Consider the following 23597-nt stretch of genomic DNA (forward strand, 5'->3'; position numbering starts at 1 on the left):
TATATATATTATATATATTAAATATATATATATTATATGTATATCATATATTATATATATTATATATATTAAATATATATATTATATTATATATATTATATATATATTATATAATATATATATAATATATATAATATATATATTATATATATATTATATACATATTATATATATATTATATATATTATATAATATATAGTATATATATGTATTATATGTATATGATATATTATATATTATATATATATAATATATATAAAGTATATTATATATATTATATATATATTGTTTTTAAAATATAATTATTCACCGACACGTGTTTCGTCGTCTACAACTCATTAGAGTGGCTGAATCTAGCGAGATTTACTATTAGGGTGATTCTATTTATGTACAGTTTCTACATTTTCTTCAGACTTGAATTGCATTTATGATGCAACGTTTTAGCACATGGAAATGTTAAAACGTTGCATCAGAAATTCTAACTCGTATGAGGAAAATGTAGAAACTATACATAAAGAGAACCGCCCTAAAAATTAACCGAAACCAATCATCTTATAAGAAAGGATATGTCCTATGAATCCAAATAATAGGAAAAAGTTAGAGCGAGAAACCCCTCAACTTTATAGCCATATAGATTAGTGTTGTTATTTTTGTTAATGTTATTAGTGTTATCTTATTTTAGCGTTGCTTTAAATTTGTTGCCGTTTGTTCTTCCGACTATTAAAATTTACGAGAACGGCGTCTGGCTGATAAGAGACTCCGCAATCTCTGCTCATCGGGATATGGCGGCCGCAGTTACAACCCTTTTCGACAACGAGCAACACGAATGTGAAAAAAGAACAAAATTTCAGAGACAGTAAAAACAATCTTCCACGCGCAATTAATAGCCAAACAGTTTTGTATGCTCGAGACTTGGGGAATTATTCAAAAGAGATGGCCGTAAAGAAATGTTTATACTTATTGCTGCAGACATTTTATGACAAGCAGTGTTAAGCAAACGACTAATAAAATCATTGGATTTAATTTCATGAGGGCCTGTATAACAGAATCGCCCGAATTAACTGTGCTAATATCCTACTAATATTACAGTCTAAGCCTATTAAAAAAAGAATACTTACCCATTACATATTTCTACGTCCAGATATAATTAAACGCACGCCTATGTCATATATATATAAAAAGTTATATATATATATATATATATATATATATATATATATGTGTGTGTGTGTGTGTGTGTGTGTAAAAGTTTAAAGTGGGTTGCTTGAAGCATTGTCTAATGTGTATATAAACGAAATTTAGGTTTATGGAAGGCAGAGCATTGCAGAGATGTAACGGATAGACTAACACTGAAGCAACTAAAATATAATTAGGGAACCGGTCAGGTAGTTTCACTTTATTGAATTTATACATATGTACATATATGTACACTTATTTCGTTTATATATATATATATATATATATATATATATATATATATATATATATATATATATATATATAACTACAAATATATTTTAAGAACCCCTTTCGGATAGAGCACTGTCGTAAATAATCTCACCCACTACATAATTGGCTGAAAAATGCGAAGCTCTCTGTTTATATATAAGCGGTTTGAGCACTGCAAAAGTGATGGACAAATGTTTGTTTAAAATAGACATTTGGAAAGGTTATATGCGGGCACCACTTCTGTGGGTCGATCGGTAGAACTGCTGACTTTCAACACGATGGTTCTAGGTTCAATCCTTGGCTTAAGAGAAGTGCTAGTCATGCGGCACTGATGAATTGTGGTACAACAAAACAGGACTGTATACCGATTACTACATATATATATATATATTTTTTTTTTTAAATTAGAAATAATTGAATTGGGATAAAATAGCGCAGTAACTTAAAATAAGAATAGGAGGTGATAAAATGGAGTCTAAAAATAGATAATGATAAAATACAGTAAATAAGTAAAATAAAAATAAAATTAAGTGAAATTACGAATTTTTTTTTTTTCGCGTTTAACCGGTGTCTAAGTTGTTTTCTTTGATAATTATTTTCGACAGAAAGGGAGCAACGTGGAAAAAACCTTTTCTTTGCTTAATTATTTTGCTGGAATGGGAGATTATAGCTGACTCAATTAAACGTCGTGTGGATCTGTTATGTATGTGTTTAAGGAAAGTTGCTTTGTTAAAATCAAAATGGTGGTCGTTTTCCATGATGTGACAAAATATGGCGTTGAGTGTATTGTTGTTTTTTACATCTCTTTTGTGTTCATATATTCTTTTATTTAAATTACGTTGAGTTTCTCCTACGTATATTTTTCCACAATCAAGGCAGGGTATGGAATATATTCCGGCTTTGGTGTTAATGTTGGTGTTAGTTATAATTTTACGTGTTAGATCCCTAATTGTTAAAGAGTTTAGTTTTGTTATTTGAATGACTGTCTTATTTAGGTTCTTATATATTGTGTCGTTGTTTTTATTAGTTGGTAATGTTAATAGTCTGTTGTGTATCTGGCTATTTAAGGAATGGTCTCGGTTTCGGTCATGGTAAATTTTTAGTGCTTTTCTTTTTGTATTTGCCAAAAAATGTTGAGGGTATTGCAAGTTCATGAATGTACGTTCGATATACTCAAATTCTTCCACGATGTATTCTTCACTACATATTCTCAGGGCCCTAAGAAAAAATCCTATTAGAATACCTCTTTTTACTTTATCATCGTGATGAGAGTAAAAGTGTATGTAATCATTTTTATTCGTGACTTTCCGATGGACTTTAAAACTTAGATGATCATTGTTATTTATGATGTTGATGTCCAGAAAAGGTATGGAGTTGTTATTTTCTCTTTCATACGTATAATTAATAGTGGGTTCAATCTTGTTTAATTTATCAGTGATATTCTCTATTTTGGAAGATATAGGGAGAAAAATTAAAATATCATCAATATATCTATAGTAGGAGGTACCCTTGGGCAATTTATATTTCATGGGTCCGGTTTCGATGAATTCTAAAAATAGACATGCCAAAACCCCACTTAGAGGGTTACCCATGGGCAGTCCAAATTTTTGTTTATAGCAGAGTCCATCGAATGTGAAATATGTCATGTCAATGCATATACTTATAATTTTAATTATATTATCTATCGGCAAAGGTAATTTAATTTTTATTTTATTTAAGTGTTTTGAAAGAAAGTTGAGACATTTCTTGGTAGGGATATTGGTGTATAAAGATTCTATATCGAGACTATTCATGGTTTTATTTTTCATATCTATGTTTTTTATCTTATTAAGAAGGTCGCCAGAGTTTCTTATATGGGAATTGCTAATTGTGCCCAATAATGGCGTTAGGAGTTTTGTGATCGCTCTTGCTATCTTATGGGTGGCACTGCCAATGCCAGAGATGATTGGGCGTGTTGGATTATTATTTTTATGTGTTTTGGGTAAACCATATAAGGTCGGGATTTTAGGATGGTATTCTATATAGGTAGTCCATATTTTATGATTATGTATTAATTTATTGTAAGATTTGTTAAATTTGTCAATTTCTTTATGTATTATTTCGGAGGTAGTTTTTTCATATGTGTGTTTATCTTGTAATAGTTGAAGTATTTTATTTTTGTATTCAGTTGTTTCCATTATTACAATCCCCCCACCTTTGTCAGCAGGCGAGACGATAATATTATGGTCGTTAGCCATGTGTGATAATGACATGATATATATGACATCTAATTTACATAAGGAAAACACGCTGCTCTCCCCCATCATTATATATAGCCCCAATCCTCCGACTCTCTCGTCAATGACCATCCCTCTTGAAGAAGCCCGCATAAATCGGGCGAAACGTTGAGTATCCAGGTCCTTCCACCTCAATTTTATTTCATATCGTCGGATTTAATCCAGCTCAACAATCATATATATATATATATATATATATATATATATATATATATATATATATATATATATATATATATATATATATTCATTCATTATCTTGGGATGAGCATATTGGGGAGTGAACTAACAAACTACTGCTAACATATAATGCAATTCATTTTGTGTAAACAAATTGAGCTTCGGCGTTTAGACAATGTTTAATCATTGTAATTTCGCATATCCATGTTAACAGCAGAAAACTAGCGTAACGATTAGAAGCACTGGGTGTCGCCCAGTTGAGATTTATTCGTTGTTTGAGGTATGTGCTAGTCTTGCTACAATGAAGAGCCCTAATACAGCGAAACAGTCCGTCTGTACACACACACACACACACACACACACACACACACACACACACACACACATATATATATATATATATATAATAAAAATTACAATTAAATTTACTAAAATGATCCAAGATGGTAAAATTAAATTAACTTTCTTGAAGTTATACATTTGGATTTTACCGTCACTGGATTATTTATTTTCCACCAGACTATCCATTCATGTGTAATCACCTTTCTTTTCACCATATTCCCTCTGCTTCACTTTTTGTTATCAAGTAAGATCTTTGACTTAATTGTTTTCATCAAATACTTTTGCATGCAAAATCCGATCCCGCATTTTGCTAATTCCTACCTTCTGATGAGAAGAAAAGTATTTCTTCGAAACTCCGCGGATTAAGGACTATCTACTTATCTAGTGTTTCCTTTTCAGATTAAATATGTTTTTAACTCATTTCAAAGTGTTTTTTAACATGTTTTATTAACTGTTTGCTCGTATATATATATATATATATATATATATATATATATATATATATATATATATATATATATATACACAGTGATGCCAAAAAGAAAGCCCCGCACTTGTCATTTTTTTCAAAAACCGCAAATTTAAGCATGAATGTAACTGTTTAAACAACCTATACCCCTTTTTATTTGGCTTTTATTCCTCTATAATTTTACCTGTTAATATTTGACATTTAATCGAAGTATCCTAGTGTTCATGCCAATTTAAAAAATTAACTTCAAATTGAGAAGACAAAAAAAAATTCCACACAATGGAAAGTGTTATTTAAATGCAACTTTAGAACATTAATCCAACATAAATACAACAGGAACACAATAAACAAGTTATTATTTAGTAGCATAGCCCTTCTGCAATTTGACAGCCTACAAATTTTGGGTCATTCGCTTGAATTAGTCTGCGGCATTACTCCGATGAAATGACATCCCACTTCTCTTAAACTTTTGTCCAAAGTTCTTCCAGATTTAAAGATTTATCAATACGTAGCTATTGCTTGATGTAATGTCATACGTTTCTAATAGGATTGAGGTTTGGGGATTGTGCAGGCCAACGCGGAATATTATGTTCTTCAAGGAACCTCTTGACATTGTCAGTTGTGTGAATGGGAGCATTATCCTGCCTCCTAGATTTGAAGCATTTTTTTTAATTGACGTGAACACTAGGCTACTTCAAATAAAATCAAATATAACCAAATAAAATTATACGGGGATAAAATCCGAATCAAATGAGGTATAGGTTATTTAAATAGTTGCATTCAATTTGGCTTAAATTTGCGATTTTTGAAAAAATGAAAAGTCCGGACTTCCTTTTTGGCGGCACTATATATATATATATATATATATATATATATATATATAGTCATCCACAGATTGATTCTCTGTATCACAGCTATTCGGTGTACTGGACTATATATATATATTCGCAAAAGACAAAGAGATCCATTTGGCTTATATATGGATACACACACATATAATATTTTCAAATAAATATTAACAATTATTTTTATATATACAGGCACTATTATTTAATGCGTATGAAATACTAAGTGTAGGAAGTTCTAATTACTGCTGGTCAGGAGATTCGAACGCACTCACAAAACCATGTTTGGCTTCGTTGGCTAGTGTTGTTTCTCGAGACCGCCACCTATTAAAACATGAATGGAAGGAAATAAAGTACTTATAAATACCATGTCAGCGAGAATTGAAACTGATAGTGAAAAACGTATTAAATGAATCGGAAAGTCACATTCGAGCTAAAGATAACCAATTTTCCTTAATTTCGTAAAAAGGGCTCAGCTTTAATTTTTTAAGGGAATGTGTAACTGGAATTATTTTCAAATAAATATCAACAATTATGTTTTACTTACAGACACTAGTGTTTCATGCATATGCAATCATCATTGAAGAAATTCGTAATGACTGCTGATTCGAACCCAGTAATAAAGCAATTCTTGGCTTTGTTAGTTAATGTTTTCCTCGAGGCCACCGGCAGTTTACATTGAAGGGAATAAGCTACTTATACACATTATATTCGCTAGCATTCAAAGATACATACATACATACATATATATATATATATATATATATATATATATAGATAGATAGATAGATAGATAGATAGATAGATACATACAAATATAGATACATATACAAATATATAACAAATATATAACAAATTATCCAAATAACGCCGAAATTGGAGCAATAAAATTTAATAAAATAATAAACCCGGTTACATATACGGGAAAATAAAAACTCACAAAACAGGATACCTCTAAGAACCATAATCTCTCAAATCCCCACCCCAGTATATAATATCGCTAAAACAATCAATAATATTATCCAACCCTATATACCTAGTACATACTGCATAAAATCTACGACTGAATTCATAGACCTTTTAAAATCAAACTTCCACCATAAATGCATAACCGCATCCCTCGACGCCGAAAACCTCTTACCTAACGTCCCTATAACTGACACAATTAAAATAATCATCAATCAAGTATACAACCACAATACAATGCCCCCTCTAGCTATAAAATGTCAAACCCTGGAAAAGTCACTATGAAAATGCACCACACAAGTTCCCTTCACTGACCCTAAAGGGACAACTTACATTCAAATAGATGGCGTCTCAATCGGATCACCACTAGGCTTATCATTCGCAGAATACTATATGACTCACCTCGAACATAAAATCTTTTCAGATCAAAAGAATAAACCCACTATCTATGCACGATATGTTGATGACATATTCATTGTAGCCGAATCAGTAAAAAACTCAAACTATACCTAAAAAAACATTTCGTTCTTAAATTCACCTATGAACCAAACATAAATAATAAAACCCCATTTCTCGACGTATTAGTCTATTATCGCAACCCCACTAAATACACAAATTCAATATACAAAAAAGCATACCTACAATAACGCAATACTCCTAAATTACCACAGTGAATGCCCAGAAAAATATAAAACTGCCCTTACAAAAACTTGATCCACCTCTCATACAATATAGCATCAACTCGACAAATACTTTACAAAGAACTAACAAACATAAAACAAATCCTAATACACAATAACTTTCCCAATAATGACAAACACATAAAACTCTATTTAAACTCACTCCATAATAAAACATAAATCGTAACCATAACAAAAACGACAGCATCAAAGTATACTATAAAACCAATTACACACTAACTACAAAACAGACGAAAAATAATAACAAACCTAATTAAAAGATACACCAGACCCACCGACCAAAACAAAAACGTCAAACTAATACTGAATTTAAAACTTCAAATTTAATAATTAAAAACAATAACAATACCAACACTATACGAAATCAAACTAATGTAGTGTATGAATTTATTTGCCCCTTCGAAGAATGTCTCCAAACCACCTCTAAAAACTCATACAACGCATACATAGGCCATACAACAACACTCCCCCGACGACTAACCTATCATTTAGCTGACAATAACGCCATCAAACAATACCTAACATGACACGATAAAAACCTACAGTCGTCCTACATTAGAAATATCTTAATTAAAAATACTAAAATCAGATACCTTAACAACTGCACACGACGACTACAATTATTGAAGCCATACTTATAAAAAAATACAGCCCTTTTTAAGCCGAATCTCATTTAACACCGATACAAATATACCAACACTATTTAATAACTAACATGAAAATAAATTAATAAACTATAAAATAGGAAAATCGAAACTAAAAAATAAAAAAAAAATTAAAAAAAAATAATTCGCCCCCAACGGGCCTGCATTAAAAAAAAATTATAAATACACCAAGCCTCAAAGAAAAAGAAAACAACAATTGCTCCTGACGATAATCGAATGCACCGATAAAAAGCGCTTGAGAAAAATATGGCCGAACAACTTTTGAGCACCATTCTATATAATATGTATGCCGAAATTAAAAAGACTGCTCGGCAAATCGAAAAGATATCCAAAAAGATCGGAAAAAGGAATAACCCTGTCATGTTCAACCAGACGTGTCTAAATTATGGCTTGCAGCCAAAATATACAAACATATATATATATATATATATATATATATATATATATATGCATGCATATATATATATGATAGTTGCGACGTCTTGCCAGGCGAGTGCCACTCCCTTAGTCACTGAACGTGCAAGTGTACGAACTTGCACACCGTCAAACAAACACTCATGATGGTCATTGGTTTAGATGAAACCAATAGCAACGGAACTTGTATTATCGTCCGCTTTAATATGATTAACGAGACCTGCCCTGGACTACAGAGCACGCTCACACACCTCACAGATCCAGAGATTCGCATGCACACATACACACACACACACACACACACACACACACATTTAAACATATATCTATCTATCTATCTATCTATCTATCTATATATATATATATATATATATTTGCATACACGTATATAGTTATACAAATATATATATATATATATATATATATATTGTATTGTATTGTATTGAGCTATTTGACTACAATGACTGTTAAATGTTAACTATTAGTTTTATCTAACCTTGTAACCAGTGTATGAGGCGAAATAATCCGGCGTATTACGAAAGTCGTTCCAGAAGTAAGGTTTACTATTTTTTGACTCAAAAGTAAAACATTGGAATCCTACGATGACGGGAGCAATACCAGTAAAATAAGCGACCATTTGTGCTCCTAAAATTACTTTTTCTACATAGTCACCACCATTGTCAGTGCACTTTTCCAGCGATGAATTATGCCTCGGTGGTAAAAGTGACTCATATCTATGTCGCCTCTGAAATATGACGAACTCATCTCCTAAAAGAACTCACATATATGCGAGTGGGTTAAATTTTTGATGCATGGCGGAATTTAACGACACATCTCTGCTTCTTACCCACGACAATGACAGATGTTGCTTTCTTAGCGTTTCACATTGTCAATCTCTGCAACAGGTAGATTAATTTTGGGGTTCGGAATGCATAAATTTAATCATCATAACAATGCAAATTGCAATCTCCTATGATGCATTCGGGCGAATTAAAAAAAAGGAGGTATTACTTTTATCCCCGTGTTACTATAATCATTTTAAAATAAATATTAACAATCATTTTTATACTTACAGACGATGGTGTTTCATGCACAAATGTTTACTATGAGCGTTATCTGACGGTGTATTAAGCCAAATAATACGGCGTATTATATCGTCCGTTTTTTTTTTAAATATAATTCGGTTTGTGATATTTTTTATTACAACTAATAAAATTTAAAAACTGCTTATTACTGATGAAATTGAAATGTATTAACAGTTTTTTTCTGTTAATTTATATTTTCCAAATATAAATTGAAAATAAATCCAAACAATATTTAAAACTTTCATTTACAAATATAACAATTTTGATTTTTCCTTCATAAAAAAGTGAATTAGATTTTGTTTTAAAATATTAATTATTTAACGAATAAGAAAATCGAAAATTTAATTATTTCACGAACACACACACACTCACTCTCTCCCACACACACACGTGTGTGTATGTGTGTGTGTGTGTTTTAGTTTTTTCAGAAGCCTACGTTTAAAAATCCAACCCCGAATTAAGTGAAAAGATCTAATTCTTGAAAAAATCTCTGCTAGTTGATAGTCTTAGAATGGATTCCAAGGAAATATTTTATTGAATACAAAACTTACTGGCCATTGTTGGTGAAACTATCATTAGAAGGAATTTCATGACGTTTTTCAATCAATTTGAATTCCCGGGGTAGAAATAAAATCCTTCAACGGGTGACTGCGAAAGTAACGCAAGTTTATCGGATCTTGGTCGCCTCATCAACTTAAGACGCTGCAAAGGAAAAAAAAATAAATAACATTTTTAGCTTGACACTACATCGAGAAGTTTCAGTAATTGTTAAAATTGTTAAAAGAAATAACAAAATTTGTTTAAAATATTGTTAAAATATACATTAAAACAGTTTTAAATCATTAAAAACAACATTTTATGAATATAGTTTATATTATAATAAGTATTGGAAACAATAATGTACCTGATGTTCAACTTTTGACATTAATCCATGAAATACTTGAAGTGTAGTTTTTCTTTATATAAGAGTTAGAGACTAAATGCATTTTACGCTATTATTTAATAACATAAAATATGATTTGCTATTCAAACCGTTTTTTTTTTAGAACGAATTATAATTTGGAAACTTAGGTTTAATCGTCAGTAAATGCAGTTGTTGTTTATTTGTATTGACAAAACATTTTCATATCAAAGATGACTATAAAAATATCCACTTTTTATTGTAAAAAAATGTCAATATCATCTCTGATTATTTGTCTTCTATTTTTTATCTTGGTACAACATTAATATTTTCTCATTGCACCTTCGCTGTGACTAGTTCTGAGATGTAAAATACATCCTACAATAATTCAGAAGTGCGGCAGAAGTAAGAATTATTTGGATTCTACGAACTACAGTCTTTATTATTAGTGTTATCTTCACACGTTTCGGTGAATGTAACCTCAGATCTTCTTCAGGTGTATCTTGTTGAACTCGAAAATCTTTTTGGCGAACTCAGAAATCTGTACAGAGGTAGCAGGCTTTCGCCCCGTCAGCCATGACTGAGTAGAGGTCCTAAATAATTCACATTTGTATTTTTGAGTGTCGCCCGCACTAAGAATTGAACCTAGATACATTTCTGGCGAACTAGAATGATCAACCCATTTTCTAACGGCTTTGCTAATGGACCTTATATGTTATATAATGGGTGTTATTATTAAGATGACGTATGTATTATTCTTTGGTGTTGACTGTTCGTATTAGGAAAAGTCTTAGTGTGTTCATGTTGTGTGATTATGTTGTGTGATGCTAGATATTATATATATTCATTGTGAATGTTCATATTGTCTTAGAATGTTCATGTTTGTGGAGATAGCATATTGGAGACATAAACAGGTATATATAAAGAGAGATACAGTTCTGTATATATATAATAGACAGACATTGTACATGTTATTACAAGAGCACCAGGCCTGTAATTCAACTAGAAGAGATTTTGAATATCTTAATAGATAGACTGAGAGATAGTTTGACATTTGCGTTTGACAGTTGTATATATAATATAAACACGTTTTTTTTCTCGTTGTAATAATGAACACAGAAAGACGGCAGTTATGAAAAACATGATGATCATTTATTCTTCGACCGGTCGGAAATGATTCTGTATTTCAGCGATTCAAAGTTACTACATGGTTATTTCTAAAAACCTCTCGCTTCCCAGAGGGTGTCTTGACTCTAACCGAGAATCGGCCTGAACCTCTCTGCTTCTCTGATCTGACTGATCTGATTCCCCCCAACTAACTTCGAACTCTTTCCTATATTGAGAAATCCATGTATGTCTGGTCAACGTGACCATAACTCACGAGTTATCAACATGCGTGATTTGCACGTTTTTGAAACCATTTCTGACGACAGGAAATTTCCAATTCTCTTTGCTGTTTTACAAAGGAATTTAACCTACTTCTCCAATTCTGTAACCTATATTTCTATTAAGTTTTCTTTCTAAGAATGCGAATAGTTTGCAGCCAAATTTGTATCTATTAAATATTTTAACAGAATCAACAATTTACTGGACATTCAATTTATAATAACATTCTATGTTTATTTTAACTTATGATTGGAATTCTCAATTCCAAGTCTAGCTTCACAAGTTCGAATCCTTGACTATCCTATTTCATATTTACATTTAACTGATTTCCTATTTTCTTACTTACATGAAAAGGGGACAGCGCTTATCATGTAACAGATGTAAGTCTCGCATTTTTGGTCAGGAATGAATGTCAGTCCCAGAAGTTTGTCAAACAGGGTCCTTTCTCAAGAGGAGGGTGTTTCATTTCAATTAGGGCCAAGTGGGGACCAGAGCGTAGGTGGTGAAAAGATAGAAGTTTGGTTTTAGCAGCATTAAAAGCAATTCGTCATATTTAATCTTATTGTACTACATGCTTACAAGTGTAGTTTCGTATTTTCGTATTCGACCGTTGTTAAGTATTTGTGTGTGTGTTTGACCTATGAGTTCATAGAGTGCATTTTGTTTTCATTCTTTGTTTCTCTCTAAGTGGATTCGACGGGATCAGGTCGTTTGCGGTCAGTTTACGTGCGTCCAGTCTCAGTTCGAAGAAGTTGAAGGGAGAAATTAAATCGTAATTACTCAGATTTCCGACCGACACAGCCGGGAAAATAAGAGGTGTCTTTTGAAGCGATCCAATGTTTTAGAAAACTTTGAAATTCGAGACTCTTGACTTGGTCATCGCCTGAACATTGTTTTCCGCGGAATAAAAAACAAAGCCGACTCTTACCATCTACCCTATTTGTTACATAGTTTGATATGGGTATGACGAATAAAGAACGTAAATGTAAATACATGACTTTGTAATTTAGTTTTATTCTTTTCTTTGTGTAATAGAAATTGTAATAATAATAATAATAATAATAATAATAATAATAATAATAATAATAATAATAATAATAATAATGATAATCATAGCGTTAATAATAATAATCATAGCGTTAATAATAATAATAATCATAGCGTTAATAATAATAATAACAATGATCATAGCGTTAATAATAATAATAATAATAATGATCATAGCGTTAATAATAATAATAACAATAATAATAGTGTTAATAATAATAATAATAACGATCATAGCGTTAATAATAATAATAATAATTATCATAGCCTTAATAATAATAATAATAATAATAATAATAATGATCATAGCGTTTATAATAATAATAATAATAATAATAATAATAATAATAATAATGATAATGATCATAGCGTTAATAATAATAATAATAATAATAATAATAATAATAATAATAATAATAATAATAGTGATGCTGATAATGCTGATGGTGGTGGTGGTGGTGATGATGATGATGATGATGATGATGATGATGATGATGATGATGATGATGATGATGATGATGATGATGAGCGGGATCTGTAGAAATTCCGCAGGGGATTCATGCATATGTAATATATTTATGTTGGCATTCTGTAGATGTTCGGTGTAAATGGAGACGCTCTGATATTATTGTAGCTTTTTTGTTAAAACTGCAAAAGTATTTATCTAAGCTAACAGGGACGCCCGGCGTAACCCGGTTGCAAAGTAAGCGTAAATATAATATTTTAATTCTTGCAGATTTCGTATATATTATTATAGAGTTAATGTTCTATTGATTTGTATATATTATAAAGTTGCGATTTCAAAAGTAAAAACAAAAAATAATCTATATAGCTTGGGTGCATCAGTTTGAATCGAAACCGAAACTTATGATATATATATATATATATATATATAGACAACAACAACAATAACAACAACAACAATAATAATAATATTAATAATAATAATAATAATAATAATAGTAGTAGGAGGAAGAGGAGGAGTAGGAGTAGCAGCCTGGTCTTATGCAAGGATCAGACGCAAATTCGTGAACTGTCCCATTTTTATTATGCGCAAGTAAATGGTCAAATAAAATAGAAGGGCCGAGGAGGGAAATAACTAACCACATTTTCATTGTATGAGTGCGAAGACTGCTGGAATTTGAAGAAGGCTGTTTGCCACAGAAATTTTAGCGAAGAGGAATGACCGTTGACACCAAGAAATCAGTGATTAGCGGCTGTTGCGACCACGCAAAGTCACATGCAAAATTTATCGAAAGAGTTGAAGAGTACTGGGTGTATGTGAAGTGTGGTTGTCATTCAGACTCCAGGGAACAACGACGATTAATATATGTGAGTAATCTCTGATAATGGCTTGTGTGAGAACTCCTAGTGAGTACAAATGAGAATGACTGAAATCATAAAATGCACGGGAATGTTGTAAACAGCTGAAATATTTTAGAAAAATCTTTGGATGCAGAATCCATCCCACATAAGCAACAAACGCGTACCAGTGAGTACATGGATATAGTACAAAAAAGAAACTGAAACTACTAGAAATGCCATAAACTCGCTCACACTCACCATGAAGTTAATGCAAATAATGAAAACACCTGGGCATGGCTACAAAAAGGGCACGTGAACAGAGAAACAGAATCTCCAGCCGTAGGATAGCTGACTAGCAAACATATTTGAAGCAGCAGCCGTCTTAGCACATATGCGCATTAAAGAAGTGTGCACGTGCTGACATCAATGGATGAAGGAGAAAAGAAGCATGTGGTCGAGCATAATGAGAGAAACATGTAACGTACCGGGGAAAATGAACGTATCAACACAAGTGCAAGAAAGCACTGGCTCTCATCGGCGCGGGGAGAGAGACTTTTAAAAAGCACATGTTATATGGCAGAGCGCTGTAAAGCATATTGTTGTGCGAGAAAATATTTGAAAGATAATGAAATGCCAATTGTTGAAAAAAAAAAAACACACGACTAAATGCTTTTCATTTGCCCTTTTAAAAATGCCGAGTCGGATTTTAACTTATTTCCTTTTGTGTTTGTTTCTTTGAGACGAAGTCTCTGACAACGAGCGAGTCCAGGTGTTTGAAATATAACGACACGGTAAGTGTAACGGCCACGTTACACTATTATTGAGGAGGAGGAGGAGGAGGAGGAGGAGTAGTAGTAGTAATAATAATAGTAATAATAATAATAGTAATAGTAGTAGTAGTAGTAGTAGTAGTAATAATAATAATAATAATAATAATAATAATAATAATAAGGTAATGCCCTTAAAAGACTGGCGAAATATTTAACACAAGGAAGAGAAGAAGGATTATCGTAAAAAAAAAAACAAAAACACAGCATCATAGGAATCAGCAAAAGGAGAACAAAAACGTAAAACAGAAATGTCATCGCTATAAACAGCTGGACAAAATATAACCCGATCAGCGAAAGATACCGAAATCTCAAGAGACTTGTATTCACCTACGTTCCAGGAAACACAGCTTCTTATTTACCAATGAGATATAAATGCTAATGACTTTAGTGAAAACTCCTCGAGAGCAAACGACGACGACGACGACGACGACGACGACTACGACGACAATCCACGTAGGGTCAAGGACGATAGTGAACCCGAGGAGAAAAAACACTAAGCACGTCGTTAATAGAGAAGTGCAGAGATTACTGGAACCCTAGAGAAGCATATACCATTCAAATCCGACTGGTGCATACGAAAATTCTATGGTAAATTTCTGTTGCGATAAAGCGAAATCATTTGTAGTGGTTATTGAAAGAGGTGAACAGTGGTGGTAATCTAACGAAACTTGTTAAATTTCGTGTGTATATATATATATATATATATGTATATATATATATATATATATATATATATATATATATATATATATATATGTGTATATATATATGTATATATATATTATTATTATTATTATTATTATTATTATTATTATTTTCTCCACTATTATTATTATTATTATTATTATTATTATTATTATTATTATTATTATTATATATTTGTGTGCGTGCGTGCGTGCGTGAATGTGTGTGTATGTTCGAATTTAAATAACTCAAAACAGTTTGTCAGTTGGACGTAGGAACCTCACACGCGACATTGACCATTTTAGCAGCAGGAAACATTATACCGATTGAAATAGCTTTAGTTATTTCAATTTTTGATTTATTTTTACTCTCTGCGCATAACAAACTCTCAAAGAGGTCTGGAGACTAGGACAATGCATCTAACTCGAATCTACACCACACACACACACACACGCGCGCGCGCACACACGCACGCACGCACAGAGAGAGAGAAAATATGAATGTGTGTATTAGTGTATAAGTATGACAACAGACATGAAAAATAATACTACAAATACATCTCTAAATAAAAATGTGGTTGTGCCTTTGTTCTTATTAGTGTGTTGCTCATGTTTTCCTCTAATACATAAAATAATATTCAATTTTATCTGAAATGTTAACTACATGCTTAGCATATATATATATATATATATATATATATATATATATATATATATATATATATATATATATATATAAATGCAGTTTTTTATATTCAAATTTCATTCAGAAAAATATAATTTTTTCCGAACAAAAACTTATCATTTAAACAATGAATTCAATATACAAAGTAATTTCCTTAATCCATGACTTTTCGATGTAGGCTTATTTCCTCTGAGGAATGTCATTAGAAAAAGGTTAAATCTGGTTTGATATAATTTCGCTATTCAGCACATAAATAAAAAATATATTAAAGATTCCATCTTTTTAAGATACATAGAAAAAGAAAATAAGGGTGGAAACAAAAAAGAAAAAGATATGAGATTTTGGTGATACCACATGATTCACTAATCTGTGATCTAATTCATCTCTTTATTCTGATAATACATATATATATATATATATATATAGAGAGAGAGAGAGAGAGAGAAAGAGAGAGAGGGAGATATTAAATTAATTTATACAAACAAACGGCTACATATGTGCATATATGTTTCTGTAATTTCAGAGAAATCCCGTCATAAGGCCAAGGATATCGATATATGAATTTAATATAATATTCTCTTTTAACTCATTGTATATATATATATATATATATATATATATATATATATATATATATATATATATATATATAGTAATTTATAAAATATATATGGCGATTAAGCTACACTGAATATTCTGCGTTTCATCCAACTATAGGATTCGTCAGGCTTATGCGCGAATTTTGTGGTTGCTTCTTGTTTTTATATATGTTGAGGATTTCTAGTTGGCCAATCAGCTTTCTAGTATCCACCGCACCCCTTCCTATCAGCCAATGGACATGCATTTTATCAAACAAAGGATCTGTTTTAGAACTAGGTTAGTGGTTTTAGGTAGACGTTCTCCTTTTTTTTATATACATATAAATATACCTATGCGTACACACATACATGCACATATATATACAAATATATACATATATGTATGTGATTGTTTATGTATATTTATGTTTATTTAATGTATTTATTTGTTTGTTTTCTATTGTTATTGTTAGTTTTAAAGCTATTTTGTATCGATTCTATTAGCGATACAAAATAGCTTTAAAACTAACAATAACAATAGAAAACAAACAAATAAATAAATTAAATAAACATAAATATACATAAACAATCACACACATATATGTATATATATATGTATATATATATGTGCATGTCTGTGTGTACACATAGGTATATTTATATGTATAAAAAAAAGGAGAACGTCTACCTAAAACCACTAACCTAGTTCTAAAACAGATCCTTTGTTTGATAAAATGCATGCCCATTGGCTGATAAGAAGGAGTGCGATGGATACTAGAAAGCTGATTGGCCAACTAGAAATCCTCAACATATATAAAAACAAGAAGCAATCACAAAATTCGCGCATAAGCCTGACGAATCCTATAGTTGGATGAAACGCAGAATATTCAGTGTAGCTTAATCGCCATATATATTTTATAAATTACTAACTAGCTCTACCTACGTATTGAGCACTTTTGAATTAAATACGTAAAGTCTACGCATAAATCTATACTTTCGTATATTAAATTTATGTGAATAAATGAAGTAGTTATATATATATATATATATACGCACGCACACACACACACACACACACACACACACACACACATATATATATATATATATATATATATATATATATATATATATATATATACATATATATTACCCTTATTGGATCTTCTGTTCACGTGACCATCCATTCACGTGAAATCATTTTTCTATTATCCCTATTCCCTTTTCTTTTTGTAAACCTTACTACGTAAGTTCTATGGCTCACTTACAAATTCATTAAATACTTTGCAAGTAAAATCCGATTCCGTATTTTGCTAATTCCTACCCTCTGATGCGAAGGAAGAATGTCTCTCGAAACTTCGCGGATTAAAGGCAATCCACTTAATTTGTTTCCTTTTGGAAAATTAAATATATATTTAACTCTTCTTAAAGCGCTTTTAACGTTTTTTATTTATTCTTTGTTCTTTATATTTATACATATATATATATATATATATATACATATATATGAATATATATGTGCATATATATGCATATATATAAAGAACAAAGAATAATATATATATATATATATATATATATATATATATATATATATATATATATTATACAAGTAGAGGAAGCGATTGAAAAGTGTGGAAACATTATAACTCACTAGACTAGAAAAGATATGTAATTATGTTCCAAAAATTAAACAGCCAAAGACTATAAATGTAATAAGAATAAAAAGTAAAGAAGAAATAAATAATGAAAACAAATAAACTACTGTTACAAAGAAAGGGAATATCTTTGAAGTCTCAATGGTGGATGTGAATAGCGTTGATACTTTTTCACATAGAATACTTTTGGTGTGTGTTTATTGGGATGAGTAGTGAATAAATTGCATTGTTAATAATGTTGACTGAATTACTGGCGAGATGAACATTTCATATATATCTTTTTAATTTCCGCTAATATTTCTCATATCAAGACTGTTTTTATGATTGGTAATATTATTTATATGACGGAAGAACAACACTTCAAGGGTGAAGGAATTATTCGATCTCAGCAGATTATCGGGGCGGTGCTTCTTCACATAGCCAGCTGGAATGTCGTTGTTTAGATAGCACGAAGTAGTAGTTCGTTTTATCTGCTCTTATTTGTTCTTTTTCTGTTATGATGCAAATTGATTAATAGCAATAGTTGTAACGAATGGCAACGGGTGTTACAATGTAACGAGAAGGTTGAAGAAAAATAACAACAGCGTTACAATACAACAATATTAGAAGGCGCTGTTCATGATCCAAAATATTGGCAACTCTTCAAATCTAGTAGTCTGCTGATTATTGGATGTAAAAACTATTCCTGAACTAAAACTGTGTTACTATCAACTGTTATTTCAATAACCTATATCCTTTTAAAATACTGTATATATAATAGCAGGCAAATGCCCAAGCACGATCCTTTTAATATCTAATCGGTATAACCACTTAAATATAACTTATAGTAAATTAGTCTACGGCGTTATCCGGTTTTACTGTTATTGTCCTATTTACCTATGTATAGAGAATCATTTTGGTAGTGCAAGGGGGCGTTCCAAACGTAAAGCCATTTTATCTTTTTACTTTAAAAAGTTGAAAGGCGAGGAAGACGGGAGTGGTACTATTAAAACAAGTGTTCTTTCATGCCCCAGTATTTATTTTTCGACAGTCATCACCATTCTCAATGCATTTTTGTCAGCGACGAACAATGATTGCGCATGGGCGTCAGAAGCACGTTTTTCCTACGAGGGTCGTTCCGAAAGTAAAGCGTTCTATTTAAAAAAAAAAAAATTGCTGAAGAGCTACGAAGACGGGAATCATGTAATTTAAACGAGCGACCTTTTATGCTCCAGAAGTTTTTTTTTCTTACATAATCATAACAATTTTCAAGGCATTTTTGCCGGGAATTCCATAATGTATCTCTGCTTCTGACGCACGTCCATGACAGGCGTTGATTTCTTAGAGTCTCATATCGTCAGTAGCTGCAACAGAGAGATGAAACTTTCAAATCATGAATGCATAAGTTAGGCCATCATAACAATGCAATTTGCAATCCCCTCTGATCCATTCATGCGGAATTAAAAAAAGAAAAAAAACAGGAGACATTACTTTTGGACCGCCACTCGTATTAATAGCAATTAATTAAAAGAATGCTAAATCATTCAAATAGTTTACTTCTTAAAGGATGGACGTAAAACATTGCTTCATAACTTAATTTGCATAACTGTATATATTTTCCAGGTTTTCTTTTGTTTTTATGTCTATGTATACGCAATGTTTTTTTTTTATCGAAGATCTAAACGTAATTCAATAAAATGATCTGGCACTTATGCCGAATACGGACTGTACTAATTTTTAGATATTCAAATTCAATTCAATTTTTACGCCTCTTTTGTATATAAAATTATTAAGTGAAGTTACAGAATTACAAAATGTCCCTCCTTCTCATGTTAAGCACGGCTATCTAAATAATAACGTTATTATTTCAACACGGTTCTTATTCTTCATAATTACCAAGGATTTAAAACAATGAATAACTTACTAAAATACGTTGTAAATAAACCATACACGCATGCATACACACACTATAATCGACCCTCCATTCAAGGGGAATAACTTCTTTTGTAAATGATTCATTACTTATTTAAAATCTTCACCGCTCTCCACACAACAATCATAAGCAATACAGATATAGTTTGAAAACATTGCTAATTACTTACTGCAAGGATCAATAAAAAAAAAAAAAAACAGAAAATATTATTGATGATGTACACATCAATTACGGAATAAAAGCGTTATATTAAAACATTCATTTAAATTGATTAGTTGTTTTGTTGTATCTATTTATTCATTTAAAAAATTTTTTTTTTAACTAAGAACACCAAATTAGACAAAGAAGCGAGTCTTGGGGTTTAAAAAATAACGGGAGATAACTTAGTTCGAGTTACCGAAATCAAAATCAGCCTTGTAATGGGTACGATTTACATTCAAATCGCTAAAATTCGTAAATAAATGATTTTCTCTCCCCTCTCTCTCTCTCTCTCTCTCTCATATATATATATATATATATATATATATATATATATATATATATATATAATTTTACATGTACTACTGCAACACTATCCCATTGATTACTGTACACAAAATAACCCTTATCCCTGAGTGGCTTCTGGGCCTTGATAAGTGGTGACCTTCATGTAAAAAATACATGTATATATATATATATATATATATATATATATATATATATATATATATACGTACATATGTATGCATATATACGTACATATATGCATATTTATACATATATAAAATACGTATATACATATATACACATACATACATATATATAAACATACATATATACATATACGCACATACATATACATATATATATACATACATACATTCATATATATATATATATATATATACATGATAATTGCTGTATCTTTGCAGATGATCGCCGTCACATTAAGTTCTCCCAATCTTGTCCATATATACATACACACACACACATATATATATACATATATACACACATACGTTACTGTATATATATATATATATATATATATATATATATATATATATATATATATATATATATATATATATATATATTGTGTATATTTAGGCAGCATTTTCTCATTTAGACAAATATTATTGAATAGCAGTCGGAAAGTTTTGAAATATTTCGGATAAATGTTTGAAAATGTATATATGTGTTTGTATCTATAAATGTGTTTAATATATGCAAAAAAAAAAAGTCCGCCCACCTAACGTGTAACAAATTACCACGTGACTAGGAAAAAATGTATATATATAAGTAAATTAAAAAACAATCTCTACATTTATTTCTACAATATGCCTGAGGATGATAGAAGTAATTCTGTCGAAAGCGCTTGCGATTATGGATCCAACATACACAATTTCGAGAAGAACACAAAAAGGACTATTCGCAGATTGGAGAAGATAAAAAGGAAAATTGTAAAACAGAATAATTCCGTGCTATTCAATAATATTTGTCTAAATATATATAGTACTTGATAAATTAACGTGATTTTTGGAATGCAACATTTTAGTTTCGTGACGAATACGCGCATCAAAGATGTTTTCGTATTTTGCGTGTGTGTTTTGTTTGTTTGTTTTCATTTCTAATTACGCTGAACCCTGCACCTGGCCAGAATGTTTTTATATATCTTTTAAAATGTAGTCATTACTGGATATGTAATGCAGTTTTACTAACAACTTTACATTATTACTGACTTGAAAATTTGGAGTGAGCGGAATCATATCTGTATCATCCTTTTCGCTGTAAAAAGCTTTTTCTCCGTGTTATTTGCATTTTTCAGGTTACTTTTCTCATCTTAAGTAGTGTGAAGAATCCAAATAATGCGAGAACGAATCCTCATCTAAAGAAATCCAAAAACAAACATTTAGTTTCTTTGTGGTCGTCGCATTTTCCGTGAAATTAAAGTTCTTTTTTTAATTAGTTAAATGAATGCCTTGTTTGTAAAATTTGGTCCGTAAAACAAATAGTGTCTAGTATTACGAACAAAAGTGGGAACAAGAAAAATGGCTACAAATTAACATTTAAATATTTGAAGTCGTCATAATGATTCATAACAAAATAATCAATACTACGGTAATATTTGAGCGGGTTCCTAATAGTATATTGTTATATTTTTATTTTAAAGTCATTATCGAAGCATTATATTAAAGTGTCAATTCGTCTCCATTTATATTGTTCTCACGTAACGCTGTATACTACTTATTTTTCGAACCGAATAAATATTATGCTGTAAGTAAAATCACCAAAAACGTATACAGGTGGATAGAATAGTAACTTATCTTGCCGTTGATAACATTTCTTTGTTTTACATTTTTTTGTCTAATTTTTCGTACTAATATGCATTGTAAAACAAACCCCTTATTGTTTAATGTCCCCCCCCCCTGTTTACTATTCTAATTGACAAATTACAAGGAATGTTTACCTTTTATAATCCAATTATCTGATCGTAATAGATTTCGCTATAATTATAGACTAAACAGCTTAAATTCGCGCATAAAAATACAGTTTACTATTAGGTGAACACTCTGAAAACTTGTAAAAAAAAAAAAAAAAAAAAATTTAGAATTTCGGGTAGGATCAGATTTGTATAAAAATAAGATAAACTGATTAAACATTTTTAGGCCATCAGCACTTTAAGGCAGTTAATATTTTTTTTTTGTTATAGAAGCTACCTACATTCGCTGCGTTTTTCTTGTGGGGGAAGCAATAAGCGATTTCATGTGGATTTATGACTTTGCCACTTGTACTGAGGGTTAGTGGCTAACAAATGAGTAACCGTTCTAAAATGGAAGGGGGCTTGATTTTTATGTTCAATTTATATTAAATCGATTTGTATGGTATTGATTTCCGCTAAATTTTTTAAATGATTTTATTTGTTCATTTATCAATCCTGTTCACATGAAAAAAAAGTGTATATATATTTTATTTTCTTAAATTGTACATTCTTTAGCCTTATCTCTTTTAATCGATTGATTTACTTTGCTGCGTTTACTTTTCCCTTAAATGTTTAAAAATAAATCTCCTTTAAAATTAATTAATTCAATCTTAACTTTAAATAGTAGTAATAATAATAATATTAATAAAGTAGGACCCGGGGATACGGCATTAAAAATTAATAACAAAATAGAGTACAGTATATAATGCGCATGTATATAATCGAATAACATAACACCGTAAGGCGGGGAAATGCCGT

At 30.6% G+C, this 23597-nt stretch overlaps 1 long non-coding RNA gene across 1 annotated transcript in view; it reads right to left on the minus strand.

The window, feature by feature from the left end:
• LOC145303587 (uncharacterized) overlaps positions 1–23597 on the minus strand; it is a 217747-nt gene that overhangs the window by 36709 nt on the left and 157441 nt on the right. The window contains exon 3 of the long non-coding RNA XR_013873744.1: positions 9944–10094. This is a non-coding gene — a long non-coding RNA (uncharacterized LOC145303587). The remainder of the gene's footprint in view (positions 1–9943; positions 10095–23597) is intronic.

This window comes from Euprymna scolopes, chromosome 19, assembly GCF_053919585.1.
Source record: "Euprymna scolopes isolate OS-2025 chromosome 19, ASM5391958v1, whole genome shotgun sequence".
Classification (NCBI taxonomy): Eukaryota; Metazoa; Mollusca; class Cephalopoda; order Sepiida; family Sepiolidae; genus Euprymna; species Euprymna scolopes.